Source organism: Falco biarmicus, chromosome 12, assembly GCF_023638135.1.
Source record: "Falco biarmicus isolate bFalBia1 chromosome 12, bFalBia1.pri, whole genome shotgun sequence".
Lineage (NCBI taxonomy): Eukaryota > Metazoa > Chordata > Aves > Falconiformes > Falconidae > Falco > Falco biarmicus.
This window is the reverse complement of record NC_079299.1, coordinates 14481283-14497821: the sequence shown is the minus strand read 5'-3', so window position 1 is coordinate 14497821 and position 16539 is coordinate 14481283. Positions and strand designations below refer to the sequence as shown.

The 16539-nt window shown below is 40.6% G+C and overlaps 1 long non-coding RNA gene across 4 annotated transcripts in view; it reads right to left on the bottom strand.

Moving 5' to 3' along the window:
* The window catches only part of LOC130157466 (uncharacterized), an 83314-nt gene extending 70663 nt beyond the window's left edge, over window positions 1–12651 (bottom strand). For all 4 annotated transcript variants that reach the window (XR_008824889.1, XR_008824890.1, XR_008824888.1 and 1 more), the window contains exons 1-3: window positions 9467–12651; window positions 2794–3021; window positions 27–104 (exon numbers count right to left, since the gene is read on the bottom strand). This is a non-coding gene — a long non-coding RNA (uncharacterized LOC130157466). The remainder of the gene's footprint in view (window positions 1–26; window positions 105–2793; window positions 3022–9466) is intronic.
* Window positions 12652–16539: the final 3888 nt, after the last annotated feature.

The window sequence follows — 16539 nt, the reverse complement described above, 5'->3', positions numbered from 1 at the left end:
ACAATATGACTAAAAATTTCATTTACCATTTGTACTGGCTTCTCTTCCTTATGGTTTCTGAGCACTGTGGGATGATCCAAATATTTTTGCCACTGCTAGAAATACTTCTCACAGTCCAGAAATGAAAAAGAGAAGGAGAGAGGAAAGAACAAGATTAAGGTCCAAGTTATTTCTACATTATTAATAAGTGATTAAGTTACATATAGTCCTTTCCAAAGCTTTCAAGCTTTGTAGATGTATATGTTGGAAAGGGAAAAACAAAAGTAGGAATACCAAGAACTATCTAACCAGTAAGGACTAGTTGCACATGTAATTTGTTTGCTCGATTTGTCCAGACTACACAGTAGTAGAGATGCACATTCTTTGAAAAAAGTAGGGCTATTACATTATGCCTGCGAGACAAAAGCAAAATAGAGAACAGGAGATACACACATTATTGCCTGTGAGCCCAGAAACAAGTTCTGGTGATGATTTAATATTTTAAAGTCAGGGAAAATAATTCGTTTCAGTCACACCTTGATGAATTTCAATAAAGAGCTCCCCCCCCCCCCCTTCTAGCTTAATTGAACAATGTATAATTTTTATTTTGTTTAATAAAAGCTAGAAAATTTTAAATGACACAAAATTTCTTTGAAGTTTCTTTCTTAAAAATCACACATACAAACGCTCATCATCTGTGTTGATGGTATCTTTGTCCCTTTATTTACCACCCAGCCCTAGCATTCTTTCTGGGTGGGAAAAGTGCAAGGAAAAGAGTCATGGGCAAACTGAAGTGACAAGCAAGCTAGAAAAACAGAGCAAAGAAAATTAAAAGGGCGTGCTTGCTCTGCCAACTATGCTGCAGGATACCACGGATATCATAGCTGCATTGACTTAGTCCTACAGTTTTAATTGGTCGTTACAGAGGAAATCTGACATATATTAAAGAGAACCCCCCCAGCTCAGAAATGCTGGAACAAGTTAACATGTTACAATCCTACTGACACCACCAGCATCATGCCCAGGGAGAAACTGGTGTCATCTTTTGTTTTGTCAAACAGAATTCATTCCTTCAGTCCTGAATTCTCTTTCAGATGTTAACGTGTCTAGATGGCATAAACACGGCAATGCTGGAGACTGCCATACAACGGAGGCAGGCTTACCTACTACAGGTCCTCAATGTCTGGGGTGCAGCCTAATCTAAAGGGTATAGGGAGTAGGGCTAGGATATGTATGTTGTGGCAACGTACATACATGTATGATATGGCAATCTGGAATGGTCTCGTGGATATTTACTCAGAGAAAGCACGGTGCCACACCTCTCTGATTATTTCTATGCATCTTTTTCCTTGCCTTTAAAAATAAGCAAAATATCCCATCTCTAAAAATACCAACTACTCAAAAATATACAGTTCCTTAGGGAAATGAGGTTACAACACAATTGCGTTGTACGAATATTTGCCTGTCATCTGTTTGCTCTTTCCCCCCAAGTTTTAACTCCGTGTTACAGAAGGGCAGAGGTCTGAATGAGTGTCCAGTTCAAGTCCTGTGCAAAACGTGGACAGCCCATGACTGCGCATGCAGCGGCGCTGCCCTGGCTGTGCACACAGCCTCTCCTGCCAGGCACTGGAGGCACGAAGGACAGGGAGGGCTGGTGGTGGTGGGGAGCTGGACAGCAGACAATGAGGCTGAAGAGACAGAAATCCATAGGAAATGAGGCCTCTTTAGTTTGGCTGACTGTGGGTCAACTTGTTAACTGATTTATACCATTTTTCCCTCTCAGTTCTTGAGTTCTGCTGAAAATTATTTTTCTGCCAATGATGCTTTCCAGGAAAAGACTGCAGCACTCACTTCAAAACTGACAGTATCATTTATATGCTGAACAAGGGGGCACAGCAAACAAGCTTTTTCTTATGTTTTGCTTTAACCTTGCTGATGCCTTTTCAGTGAACTATGAGCCAAATCCTTCATTTCGCTGATTTAACAAGTATGTAGATACTGACATCCCCAATCCCACTTTTCCAGGTCAAGATCATGTTTCCTTAGAGACCAACTGAGCCTGCAGACCTCCAAGTCTATTTTCTCATAAGTGCTGGTCCCATGGGTTTTAGTGGGAGAGCATGTGTGGGTTGGGGGTTCGGTACCTACCTGTGTATGGTACACAGTTATATTTAATTCTGAGATGCAACTACCGTTGATGGTTATAACCCTCTCCCACAGAAAGCAATATTAAGTACAAGCCCTATTCCTATGGACTCACTTCAAGTGTGGTTAATCAAATGAATTCATATGCTGTAGGTTTCAGTACTCCTCAGAGTAACAAAAATCCAGTGACACCAACAAATTGTGATTAAAAATGCAGGAAACCTCATCAGGGAATGATTGCAGCTTTCCTACTTTCTTTTGATTAATATGTAATTCTGGTACAGACAGAAACAAGGGTGCAGTTGAGGCTGAAAACCCCATTTGTTCTAATGAAAGTATTTTGCTCACTAACACTGTTACTACTCTGAATAGGAAAGGAACGGTGAACTCCACTAATTTAAAGAAACCTCAGCTTTTTAGGAAACCAAATCCATACTTAGGGTCCTAGGCAACAAACATCAGTTACCTGATGTACCCCAGGACAGAAACACACATTGATGGTTACAGACAGTAATATCATCTCACAGTTTGTCTGGATGAAAATTTTTAAGTTTGTATCGTTGATGTGCAGATCACTGCAATCTAAATACATACAAACCTGGGAAATCTAGTCCAGACAAAGAGAAGCACCTTTCCACCTGGGAGGAAATAATAAATGCTGTCACTCACCCGGCAGGTGTGTGGGGTGAGAAGGGTGGTTGGGATACACGTGGTGCAGACAGCAGTCAGGAGTATGGCTTCTGGGGAGCCAGCTGTGCACCCTCCCTGGCGGTGGTAACTTGCTGGGAGCCCATGGTCCACCTCTGTGCTCTGCTGCTTATGGCACCTCAGAAAGGGAGAAGGGACTTCAGTGCATCCATTCATGTTTCTCACAACATCTTTAAATTTTTGCTTTGGCTGTAATGAAAATCATTCATTTAGAGTAACAATGCCTCCAGCCCAGTGACTGCCATCCTGCATCTAAAACTACAGTTTTAGAAAGATCATCTCAAATCTAAAGTCTGAGTTAGCTGCGATAGCAGAGAGACAATTTCTGCCATTGCTTGCTCAAACAACTAGGCAGAGTTACACTTACTGAAGGCAAACTGGCTGACGTAGTTTCTGACACAACTGGAAGTTTCTTTGCTTTCTCCTTGTTTCAAAACCAACTGAGATCAATAAATCCTTTCTATCCTCTAGCAAGGAAAAAACCACAATGAGCTGCTGTAGCTTGGGAAAATATAAACTTTGAGGACCTACTTCTGATACCATTTCAGAATTGCTTTAATGGTTTGCCTGCTGTCCTCATTGTAATGGTTTGTAACACTGTCCAGGAAAAATATACTGCAGCAGTGTACTTATTCGTGATGAAAATTCCACATGAGTAACACTCAGGAATATTAGAAACAGCCCATATGTATATGCACATATAGTTCAAGTTACAACTTTTTAAAAACAAAATGATAAAAAAACCCTGTCTTGAGCCTCATAGGCATAGCAATGCCACCAGACTAGAAGTGTATAATTTTGCATATTTAAATGTATCTTTATAAATATTCATCTGAATAATTTTATCTGCCTCAAGAATGTAAAAATTATTCGAACAATAGCTCTTTGGCCTTGAGGTAGACTTCAACAGTTAAAAAAAGGCCAGAATCAAAAAAACCCCACAACACCAACAATAACAAAAATATTTATTTTTTCTGCTGAAGCCATTACCCAACTTCCCAGAACTAATCCTGAACTCTGCTTACTGCTAGGACTGTGCTGTAAGTACGGCAAAGGGCAGACGAGAGCACCAGACAACATAAACTGAAACATTGACTTCAGTGTAATGGGAGAACCGAGCCCTGCCAGACCCTGGCGAGCCTGAACTGGTGCAGCTTTTACCGGCAGGTCACCAGGGAAGGCTCAGCTGTGGGTACTGCCCAGGCAGAGCCCAGGGTGCCAGCACCCCAGTGCTGCCGTGCTGCCGTCAGCCTGGGAGGGGGAAATAGCGCAGTGATTGCGCTGTGTGACTTACAGAAAGAGCAGGCTCTGCTTTGGGAAGGGACAGATCCTCCGGACCCACGGAGCACTGTGGGAACCGCTCTGCCACTTTTATGCACGCTAAGCAGGCCCGTTCCCCCACACAGACCCAAGCTCTTCCATGAACGCTGTATAAATAAGGTTATAAAGCTACTAATGTTCTTTAACCATGAAGAGATAATACCAACCATGAAACCTGAGGGGCTTTTTCTTGTCTCCTGCACATATGAAAGATGGCATTAAAAGAGATTAGTTTAAACCACTTGCAATTTCCTTTATGCAATAAAAGATTTTCTTTGCTTGGAATTTTCCTATTTATGGTGTGTATTTGGACGCAGTCTAACATAATACTTCCCTCAGTACCCTGGCTTTTAATGATGCTAGCAGTATTTGAGCCATTCATCAAACATGACAATTGAAACAGCTAGGAGTTAATGGGAGCATGAGCAGTTTGACAAACAAAGTCTATTTGACAAGGCTGAGGTCAGGACCAAAAGAACTGCTCTTGGTTAAACAAACAGAAAAGCAACAAAGTAAAAGCAAAATCTTTGTAGCCATTTATCAGCTTTAAAAGCCGTTTTGTTATAAGAAACATAAAGTGAAGCTGCACACAGAGATGGAAATTAAATGGGGTTGGAAGAATTCATTTGGCTTCTTTTTTAGGTGCAATTAAAAAGCCCAGTTAAAACTGAAGAATTACATCCATAAAACTGACACACAACTACATAATAGCTAAACCTACACTTTAGAGCTACCTGCTTCTGAAATGACATTATTTAAAGAACCCAGCCTTTTCCAATATAAGAGACTGATTCAGGTGGCATTGAAAGAACAATATGACAAGAGACAATTTTCCTTACATCTCTGAAGCAGGAGAGCACCATGAAGGCGTGCTCAGGACCCACAGCTGAGAATCCATCCATTGCTGCTTCAATAACAAATGTACCTGATATTAATCTGTGCAGGGGGCCTTCCAGGAGAGTCTTTGCAAAGCATCAGGGTTTTGTGTTTAGGCACAATATTACCTGTAGGAAATTCCTGGATGTCAAATGAATCCTGGAAGCTAATAATTAGTGTGCCCACTAACTTCACCCCTTCACTTGGTTCACAGACCATCTTTTTTTTTTTTTTTTTTTTTTATTTGGGGAGATTAGTTTGGGCTCATCTTTTCTTCTTCTCTCTGTCCTAGCCCCTGGAGAGTCTACGAAAGGTAGAAGCACTGAATCCATTCTTGTGCTCCCTGAGTAAAGTGGCTTTTAGAGCATGCAGCACACATATTAAAATAAATGATAATGTCTCTACCCTTTTAAGTGCATATAAGCATGCAAAATCAAATCTATACTATCTTGGGTTTGGCCTTGCATTTTATATACCAAAGACAGTCTCCATGCGTTACAGTGCTGAGTTCAAGGGGAACAAGACTGACTTTCCCATGATTCAGCTTTTCTGCTGTTTAAATTTGGGAGTGATAATATTCTCATGACTAGATAAGACAATACAGATTTAGGCACTCACAAATTCTTGGGTATTATATCTGTGCAGAGTACTTTTTAACCATATGCCTACCATCACCTTCTGTAACTGTTGATATAACTGTCCAGAAACCACCACTACCATTAGGGAACTTCCATCAGAAGAAAGTAATCTGGCAAAACTCAGTAAGCTTTTGCAGTCCTAAAGTTTCAGGAAAGGCCTTTATGGCTTTTGGGCTGGACCTGTTGCCAGATGAAAAATCCCTTTTCTTTTGAGACTTCTCCATCCTTCCTATTGCTTTCATGCTTTTACAGCTATTGGCAGTTTAGAGACAATAAAGAAAAAAGGCATGTATCAAGGCACAAAGACAGTGGAATTACTAAGAATAGTCATAAACTTACAGATTAATTTTGTGCATCTTATGTGTTTCTCTAATAACTTTTCATTTTTTCTTTCATAAAGAAATTTGTACAACTAATATATTTAAAAACTCCTATTACTGTTGGAAAGTCATGAAAGACTTCTTTTCCTGGAAGTGATTGATTATAGTCTGGACAAATGAAATAATTTTCCCTCTTCTCTTCTCATTATGCTTTGAGCAAAATACCCATTACAGGAGCACTGTGCAGCCATTTAGAGCTAGGAAATGTATTCCATTTAGTCTGTCAAAACCAGTTTAACTGCTGTCTTAACTCTGCCTCTTTTCCAAACCTCCTTTTCAAGACTACACTAATATAACCTAATTTTGACAGAGCATTCTGGACACTGGGCTGCTCTGACTCGAGCTCTTTTCCATCTGGAATGGGCTTTTCATCTGCTTAATCCCAGGGCTTTCTGGTTAGTTTTGTGTAGTTGTTTTGTAATATACAACCTACAGTGGTCTTATAAAATAATTTATAGCACTCATTTGGACCCCTTTTTGGAACTTTCTACTGGGGGGGTGGGGTGGAGGGTGGGCGAAGAGAATTAAAAATCAGCCAAACAGAGCTCAATCCTAGTTTTACTTTTCAATAAAAATGTTTTTACCCAAAATACTGGCATGGATGTCTGAAGATTGCACCCTCCTTTCCAATGTCAACAACACAAATGCCTTTTCTAATGAACATAACATTACTTTGTGTCATGGTTACATTGTGTCTGAGTTTTTCCCTGTGTTCAAAAGCATATAAAAATACATTTAAAATGTTCAAAGTGACAAACATTTAATGATATGATTTTATCTAACATTCAGTAAAGCAGGATCCTGCAACCAAGCATAAGAACAGTGATGCTAATTTTAAGATGAAAGTTCTAAGTACATGCAAAGTATACACAAATTACATTAATAACATATTGTTTTACTCATGTAGTCACAGAATAGCCAGGTCAGAATTCAAAGATTCAGGAGATCCTTTACAGTCTCATATCTCTTGTAATAAAATAGAAATAAAATGAAAATCCGCAAAGGTGGGTTTGTTACCTACTTAAGTATTAGTTGTTTGTTGGGGTTTTTCTAAACGCTTCTATGATCAGTGGTGTGCTAAACTGCTTAAGGAAATCAAGCCCATTCATGCTTTTACCCTTTTCTTAATCAAATTGAGTTGGTGCTGAGAGATTTTCACTGCAACAATAGCAAGTTTTCTCTTCGGTCTAGTCCTGGCGAGGTAGAGGTTTGGATAAAGATTCTACTTTAAATTTGCAATATTATTGCAATAAAACAATAATAACAAAGTCATTATTATTATTTTTATTATCATCATCATCAATAGTAGTATTGCACTGACAGCCTACAAAAATCCTTCCCAGAATTCATCTTCACACCTTCTCCATAGCTGGTCTCCAAGAAAGACCGCTGAAGAAAAAGAGAAAAAGCAGTACACGAGGCACAGGGAGTAAGAGGGACAGGAGGACAGAGCAGTTTAAGAGTGGTTTAGGTGAGCTTTGCTTTGGCTAACTCCAGGGTAAGACTGTCAGGTGCTAATGACCAGGCTTTAATTATTCCCCAAACCAAGATATAAGAAAAGATAGATACTACAAAATATGAAGTGCATCTTCCTGGTTCTCAGGAAGCAGTATTCCAATTTTTGTTGTATTTTACTTTAATAGTAATCCTTCAGTACGCACCAAACACACTTATTTGCTATATCTATAATTGAGTTAGTGCATTACTAAAAAACACTACTTTTGTGTCACATCAGGTTATGCTGACTAATAAATCTTGTCTTTGGAAAAAGCAAATCTTTTCTTTTGGAAAAGCAAATACTGAAGGGAGCATTAGAAAACATCCAGAAAAAAGAAGCTGCTGGAAGTTTATTGCCCCTAATCCTGTTAATAAAATAGGGTACTGGGCTCATTCTTCTGCAATTTTTTCTTACAAGGAAAAGCAGTGGAGAGAGGGGAGAAAGTGACCCTCTGATCCAGAGGAAGGCCCTAGCAAACATGTGTTCCTCCAAAGCATTTGACTGTTAGTATTAATGGGGATATCCTTCAGAGAATGACACAGATGTAAGACTTGGGGCGTGCTGCACCATAAGCTCTGCCTTCAACTTTATGCAATTGAAATAGCAAATTTTTACCTACAACCCAGTAAATGGCTGTAAAAACTGCAAGGCAGGAAGAAATCAAGTCCTGATATCGTAAACAGAAAAAAAGTACACTTCAAACCAACAAATAATGAGGATTTAATCTTACATATTGCTTGCCTGTTCAATAAGAAATTCGGAATATAATCTGTATTCATAAAGAAATCAGATAGCTACTGTCCAGGTCTGTGTACGTTATCCATATATGAGAGAGAGATTGTGTATACCACACACATAGGCTACAAATATATTTTGCAAACTATTTGCAGGCTGGTCCTCAATCTTCTGCCATATATGAAAGTTACATGCCTGTTAACTCAATGGCTAAAGCTGTATTGGAAGAGAAAATATCAGGTATTCTATCAGCATTTACATGCCTTGGCCATGTAAGTTCACCACTGTACTAGAGCTGAAAGAAATACCAGTACAAGAGTGTTCTATGTCAGATCTCAAACCACTAATACAAAAGGGTGTAATTTATCAGATCCAAAGGAAAACACTATCTGACAGTGTCCAAAGTACTACTATTCATTACATATCTAAAGACTGCTGATCAATAGACAGCACTATGCTCTTTTGTTCAATAGGTTCAAGCTTAACTGATTTTCATGGCTTCTTGAATGCTTTTATGACTAACAAGGCATGATCCACAAAGTGCTTTGTCACCGATGTACACATAATCTAATAAAGTGACAGTAATAAATCACAAGTATCATTAATAAATCACCAACAAACAAAGCAGCACGCTGGAAGCACTGTGGAAAACACACAGATATTCCTCCAACTACTTTGATGAGTAAATGGCTTAAACACACAGTATTAGTTAAGAGCTGCAAGTTCAATTCATAGTAAATATATACATTTGAGCTGTTGGAGATTTTCTATTGTAGTTGGCAAACACTCCTATGTTTCTTCAGGGCGGGTTCATAGAGGAAAAGAAAAAGATAAAAGGAGAAAAGGTAAAAAAAAAAAAGGAGAGAAAACAAAACTCAAATTGAACAAACAAATGCTTGGAATGCAAGAATATAATGCAGTTTGGTGATGTTTACATGCCATTAAAGTCACATTTTATGCCTATTTACCTTATCATTTTGTACCTCATAAATGCCTACAGTAGCTAAACCTGTTAGTGGTGCCACTTCAAAGAGCAGTGCCCCTAGGAACAAGATCTTTGAGGTTTAGTCTGGCCACAGTGTGGTTAAGGTTATCACGATGTCTCTTTAAATCTAGAATCTAGTTGGCATAAGTCCATGAAAAGCACACATACCTTCAAGTATGAAATTCAGGATTCATTTACTTACTCTTCAGGTGTGGATTTAATGAAAGCTGGGCATTTAACATGGTAACAAGCTTCCGCAGACTTCACAGAGAAATCTAGCTCCAAGATACATACAGCAGAAGCAAAGCAGTCATTTTGAACTCATCATCACTACCAAAAATGCATACACTTAACAAGTATTTACTTGAGGTGGAATCCTAGAAATACAAATTTGTAGCTGTCACACAAGTCAGCTGGTTGGGGTTAATGCTAGAACTCAGCAGCACTTTCTTCTATAGTGAATGGAAAGCCAAATTACTTAGCTTTGGACCATCTTGAATTAAACCCAGAAGGCTAAGTTGTTTCTTTCTCTTTTAGTTCCTAAATTTAACATAGAAGTGGTAAAATTACAAGAGGAAGTCAGCTTCCCTGGAATTTTTGCCCTGACCAAAAACTTCTGTAAATACCACAAAAAAGCTTTTTACTACAGTATTTGCAATTCAATATTCTAAGGCTTTGCTTGTTCTGATAAAAGGGTCATCTGAATTCTTGAACAGGAATGTGAATCAAATTCCAATTAAAATCTGTAGGTGCTTTTCAACCACTTCTCTGGTGACCCTTGAGCAAATAAATGTTTGTGTCAGTGGCTTGAGGCAAAATACATAATTAGAGCCAATACTAAAACCGTCTTTCCTCTCACTCAACCTCAGAAACAAAGTCTGATTCAATACTAATAGCCATGGAAAAGAAATAAATAAGGTGGTGGCTAATACCAGAGTGAGTAAGGCCTTTCCCTCTGAAGACTAGAGGAGGGCCAGACCAGGTCTGTTGCAGTGAAGGGTACAGGTATTATGGATGGTTATTTGCAGGCAAAACTCCTGGACTCTGAAGTCAACCATTCCCTTTTCATCTATTATTATACACAAATCCTTAATAAATGCTCAGTATTTTCCCTTTAGGGTGGTCAGGAAAACTGGCGAGGCAGGGCGCAGGAGCTGAGGTAGGTGGGGAAGCCACCGAGCTGCGCGTGGGAGATGTGCACCGCTGGCACACCAGTACGCCCCGCTGCCCCCGCACAGCCGCCAGCCTTTCTGTGGCAGCCTCAAACAGCAGCCGCCACATCCAAATGGTGAGATCTGGGAGCTTTAAATGGTTGTCTGTGGAGCTCTCTTTAGAACAGCAGAATGCTGACAGCAGTGGGAGAGGGGCTTACCCCTCCTGGGAAAACGCTGCGGGTGAAACGTGGGACGTGGGGCCAGGGCAGCAGCTCCCACAGCCATGAGTTAGACCTTGTTACCTCTGTGTTTGTTTAAGGAGAGCAAAACACTTTTGCTAAATTTAACATGCTTCTACATACTATGAATTTTACCAAAAGAAATTATTGGACAAAAATGAACTACTTCTTGAGAGAAAAAATAAGTAATATGAAAAAGAACAAAGACATGCCATTCAAAAAGAAAAAAAGAGAGAGACATTAAGGAAGTTAGTGTCAATAAAAGAAACCTGAGGTTTAAAGCCATGAAGCGTGACCATCACTCTCTCCTCTTCTTCAGCATGTGATTTTATTTTTGATCCAGAGGTCACTGCTTACTTTAAACATGACTCTGCCTCTTGGGCAGAGGTGGCCTTGTGGGGGCAGATACTCAGCTGAATCACAGATAGATACACTTGAAAGAGGGTATTTATAAAACTGCTAAAATGTCTAAACACTTTTGAAGGTAGAGTTAGGTTGCCTGCTGACATTTGGTCTGCATGAACTTCCCATACAATCATTTGTTTTAAAGTGTTGTCCTTCATTAGTTTAATTATTCACTTCAGCCACAGAATTACTGCCTGTTTTAATGCTTTTTTTCATATCTGCGTAACAGCAAAGAGCCCTCAAAACCTTACCACTTGCCTTCTCAGGACAAACCCCTCCACAAATGCTTCTGATTGCAGTTAAGTTTGCTAATGTTCATCTCTTCTTTTTCCTACCCTCATATGCTTGTCCCTTTCCCTTTAACAAAGGTTTAAAATAGAAGATGCCTTTGCTCTCCCCACTCTAAGACAGCCCTTCCCAACACCTTCCAGGCAGACACAATATACAAAAAGAAACTTTTTCCTCCTGTGCAAAAGACGCTGTAGGAACAAGATCTAATATAAGCAATACCATCTCCTTTCCGTGCCTCAGTCTCAATATTACCCTTTGATTTTTTTCCTTCCAGGATGCTTACTCACAACATCGCCCCAATGCCCGCGCCATCGCGCAGGGAGCCTGTGCTTCGCAGCTGCAGAGGGCAGAGGCTCAGCCCCAGAGATGCGGTGCAGCAACACAGCGCTGCCCTCTTTGATCTCCCGCTCGTGCCCCACCATCCAGCATGACGCTTGCCTTGCTCTAGGGGTGAAGCTCACCCCATGCGGGGGGGCCCACACAAGGCTTGCAATGCTGTTTAACCCCACGGTTGTGCCGGGGATGGAGGGAACGGCGGGGGACCTGGGAGGATCAGTGGTGCAGGCGAGCCCCCGACGCCCCTGCCCCATGACACCGCAGTGCTCGGTGGCGTCTGCTCTGGCTCCAATTAAGTCAGTGTGGAGGGGGATCTGAGAGGAGGTTAGGGGAGGGTCTGCTGGACCCACACTCCTGTGGCTATGTTGGAAACGAATTCCTACATACGGGGTGCAGATGGGCCACAGCCCCTTTTCCAGGCTGCAGCCTGCAAATAAACTTCGTAGCAGCTGGGGAGGGGAACCACCAGAGCCTCATGTGCTTTAATGGGTTCTGTGTTTCTGTGTATTCCCTCTCCTCACTAACCCATGCAAATCCTTCTGTAAAGTCCCATAAACAAAGCCGTGGATATAAATTTGAATGAGAAACTTGCCACCAGGGAAAACGGTGATCAGGAAAAATACAACATACCTTTTTCTCCAAGACGTGTGTTTTGGTGTGTTTTCTTGGATTAAAAACAGATTTTACTGGTTTGAGCAAGCAGGCAAACTTCTGACCTTTTTTCACATCATAACCTCCCCCTCATGCGCTGCTCCCTAACCTGTCCTAAAATAGCTGAGTGGAGCATGGAGCCTGTCAGCGAAGGCGACCTCATCGCCCGGCGCAGATGTTTGTCAGCACGGTACAAACACGTCCATCTCCAAGACCTTGTGCCCTGGTCTCAGTCCAATGAAGTAGTCAAATGTGTGATCAGCTTCACGTTTTCAGGAAACAGGACCTGAAATCAAATGCTTCCATGAATGCTTTTCTGAACCAGCCCCACAGAGCTCAGTACTTGCTGGTTTGAGATGCCAGCATGCCCCAGAAAAAGTTTGTTGCAGAGAGCAAGGATCTTCTAAAGCAAAACATGATTTTTACAGCTCCATATGGAGTTCAAAGTTAGGGGAATCTGCATCATTACTTTTCATTTAGCCAAGTGAAATCAAGCTGAAGAATACTTCCTACTTCCAAACCTGCACCCAAATGCAACCTGGGTGCCACTTTCATTAGTGAAATAAATTTAATGAAGTCAACATGCTGACTTCTTTTCAGAGGGATCTGTGCCTCTGAAATTAATCAATTTCAATCTGTCAGATTACCGAAATCTTTGAACCTGGAGTTAAATAGCGAATGCAAAAAATGAGGTACCCAGTATCTGAATTATATTTGAAAAATCATTTTTTAGGCAAACTGGCTGCATTCTAGCCAGGGGCTCTAACAACACGTGCGAGCATCAAGGTATGTCCTTGCATGTGCCTGCAGATATGAACAGGTAGGGACAGAAGAGAGTGGTTTGATGCTGCACTGTCAGTCTTTCTGTGAGAAACTACTTTTTTCTTCTGAATGCACTCAATTCTTGGTGACAACCAGCACACGGATTGATTTTATGTGGTTAATATAGGGTCACCAAGTAGATCTCACTTCAGTTTTTTTATTCAAGTGAATAGACAAATCCATGAGAGTCATCTTTCTGCTGTTCCAGATTTATGCGATAGCCTTAACTTCAAGTTCTTGTTTCTTTTTTCTAGATGTAAATGTAGTAAATATGTTATTGATAGAAATGTTGAAAGAATAGTAAAGACTGAATCCATTTGTTGTCAAGATTTCTTCAAAAAATAATGAATCACAGTAAATTTGAGATATTTAATCAAGCAGCAGTCTAGTACTATTCCTGACAATTACGATGCTGCTGGAAAAATCACATCATTGCCCACACTAATTCTGGTTGTTTTCTCTTTTAGCATTAAAATGAGAAGCCAAAAATATAATTTAATTTTTATAGCGTCTGTCAGTGGTTTATAAACCAGAGTAAAACAAAACTGATAATCCAACCTTTTGTTTGGTAGTTTGGAAAAGTAAGACAAAAGAATAGGAAGGGATGAAACAAAAAACAACTCCCCTTCCCGAATCAAACAACCAGAAAAAAGCAACAAGAAACAGAAAACATGTTAAGGTAGTACAGAATCTAGGGCCAGGCAGCTGCCCCTGATCCATAAGACTTGTTTTTCTTTTCTTGGTTAGTTTTAAAACCCATTTGGGATTTGCTGTGTACACGGGCCAGTGTCTGTGAGGATGCCAGTGAAATATGAAAAGGACTGAGGAACAAGCCATTTGAAGCTGTAACTACTGAGCTCTTTTCTGTTTGCTTTGGCTGTTGGAGCTGTGGTAGGTGTTTCCCATTTTTAGCCTTCACACCTTTATTACGTTTGGGTTGCACCCTCGAAATATTCCAGATGCTCTGGATGGAGACTTCCTCTTGGCCAAAAGAAGAAAAGGTTTCGGTCTTTTATGGATTTCCCCTCTACCGTTTGGGAGACTTCACCTACCATCACAAGGGCTGAGCAGCGTGGTGCTGGTGGTCATGGTTCCACCGGCTGCCATAGCCTGGAACCAGCGACCTGTGAGCCCAAGTCTTCAGATCCTTCTTGAAGAAGAAAAAAAAAAAAAAACCAAACCCCAAAAAACCCAGAATTGGTAAATGCTTTCAAACTGGATGCATGATAAAAGATAAGCTTTTAATTTAGACCTGTAAGAACAACCCTCCTGGCTACTGCCACTTGGAAGTCAGAGGTAACCGAGATCAGCAAAACGGGTCCATGATTTCGCCCTTCCTGTGGCTCTGTGAAGCACTCTCTGCGCCATCTATGCCAGGAAAACCTTCCACCCTGCTCTCTGCCCTCAGCACGCTAGGGCAGGAGTCTAACTGTAACACACTTCAGTGCAAAATTTTTTCGCCAGCTCACCTTCACTCAAGAGCTCGCAATTCACGTTCTAAAATGTTACTCGTTAAAACTGCCTACAGAAAATACTTTGAAGCAGTGACCATCACACCAATGCTAGTCTTCTGACATGAAAATATGAGCATAAAGCTGGAGGGAAAAGAGTCTGTTTTACAGTGGAGCTTAAAACTGGAGGGAAAAGAGTCTGTTTTACAGTGGCTGCCTGCAGCTGACAGCTTACTGTCTGGTTCAGGTTGACCCAGCTTGTCACTGAAGAGGTGGGTCTCCCCTGCAAAGCCACAGCATCAAGCATTAGGATTGTTTATCACCCTCTGCAGCCATACAAAGCAGCGTAAGGCCTGCTGGCCATTTGTTCTGCAAAACATACCATCATAAGAGCAAACACTACAAGTACTGGAGGCCGAGGTTAGAACTGCAGAATGAATTAGGGATGTCAGTGTCCATACTGTGCCTGCTGCGCTCGATGGGGACCTCCTCGGTGGGGGTTGCCGTTAGTATCTGCATTTCACTTTCAGACACACATTACACGCTTTAAACATTTTCTCTTGGCTCTCGTTATACTTGGCTAAAAAATCTTGAACAATGTTAAAAAAAAATGGGGAAAAAAGAGACACTGCACCTCTATTTCCATCCTGTAGCCCTAACTGGCACGACTGCCCTGTGTTTACTTCCCTCTGATGTAAGGTAGCAACATGCATTACTTAAACACAACTCTCTCTTGTTTCTTTCCCACACTTTCCTGTTTCCTGTCTTCCATCTCCTGTTTTTATTTGGTTTTGTATCCTTTTATTTTCTCTTTCAGTTCTGCCTGATTAATTTTCCATCTCTCTCTGTTACTACCTTGTTGACCTTTTTTCATAATGTCGTAATACTTCTCTGAAGTATTACTACTTCATTTTACCTGTCCATCAGCTCTTTCACCATTTTCTCTCCTTTCATTTTCCTTTTCTTTCACTTCCTTTTTTTCTCTCTCTGACTTTTTAAATGACCCTTTCTCTTTCCCACTTTCCTTTTTTTCCTTTCTGTATTCACTAATGTGTTTCAGAAAATAGCATTTCACTCTCAGCTTCTTCCCTTTTTCTCTGTGGCAGGCTAGGGTGAACTCCTGCTCTTTTTCTGGGGAAAAAAAAGACAGTCGAAGGTCAGTGGAAAGATTAAGAATGTGGAGGTGATGCATTAATGAAAAATACTGGGTTACCTCACTATTCATGTAGATACTAGCACAGCTTTTTGCAAAAGCCATCTCTATAACATAACGATTCTTGTGTGTATTTTCACCTTTAATTTTGGAGCTATTTTGGAGCCATCAGCAGCTATTTCTTAAAGGATCCTAAACCCACCTTATAATTCATACAGACAGAACAATGGTGTTTTCTATAACAATGGTATTTTCTCTGTGGTTTTCCTGTCATTTCAATTATAACTGAAGACTGAATTTGGAAGTGCCATTTGTAGAATACAGTTATCTAGAGTGGAAGTTTGTTTAGGACAGTGATAACTCTTAAGTACACTTTGTAGGAATTATGAACTAACTTAGCTATGATTTGTAGCTACTTTCCTTCCTAAGTAGAACAATAAATTGTTTCTGTGACTGCTGCAAACTGCAGAATACAAGAGGAGGCACAGAATCCCTAATGCATCTTCGATACGCTTTCTTTCTCCCTCTTCCATCATGCCAAGCCATTTTGGCTCTGTGTCATTCTCTTCAATAACATTTCAAAGATACTTGTGTTTTGACCGTGGATGGGTAATCATCAAATGTTTTTAAGTTAGGGCAGCATTAGCACTGCAAAAGTGACAAACCGTTTCCCTTCTTGAAAGACTTCTAGTTCCCTTAGGCATCAGACAATAATACAAGAAGCTGTAGTTCTGACATGATCTTGCCCCTCTGGGGCACTTCTAAGCCTGTCT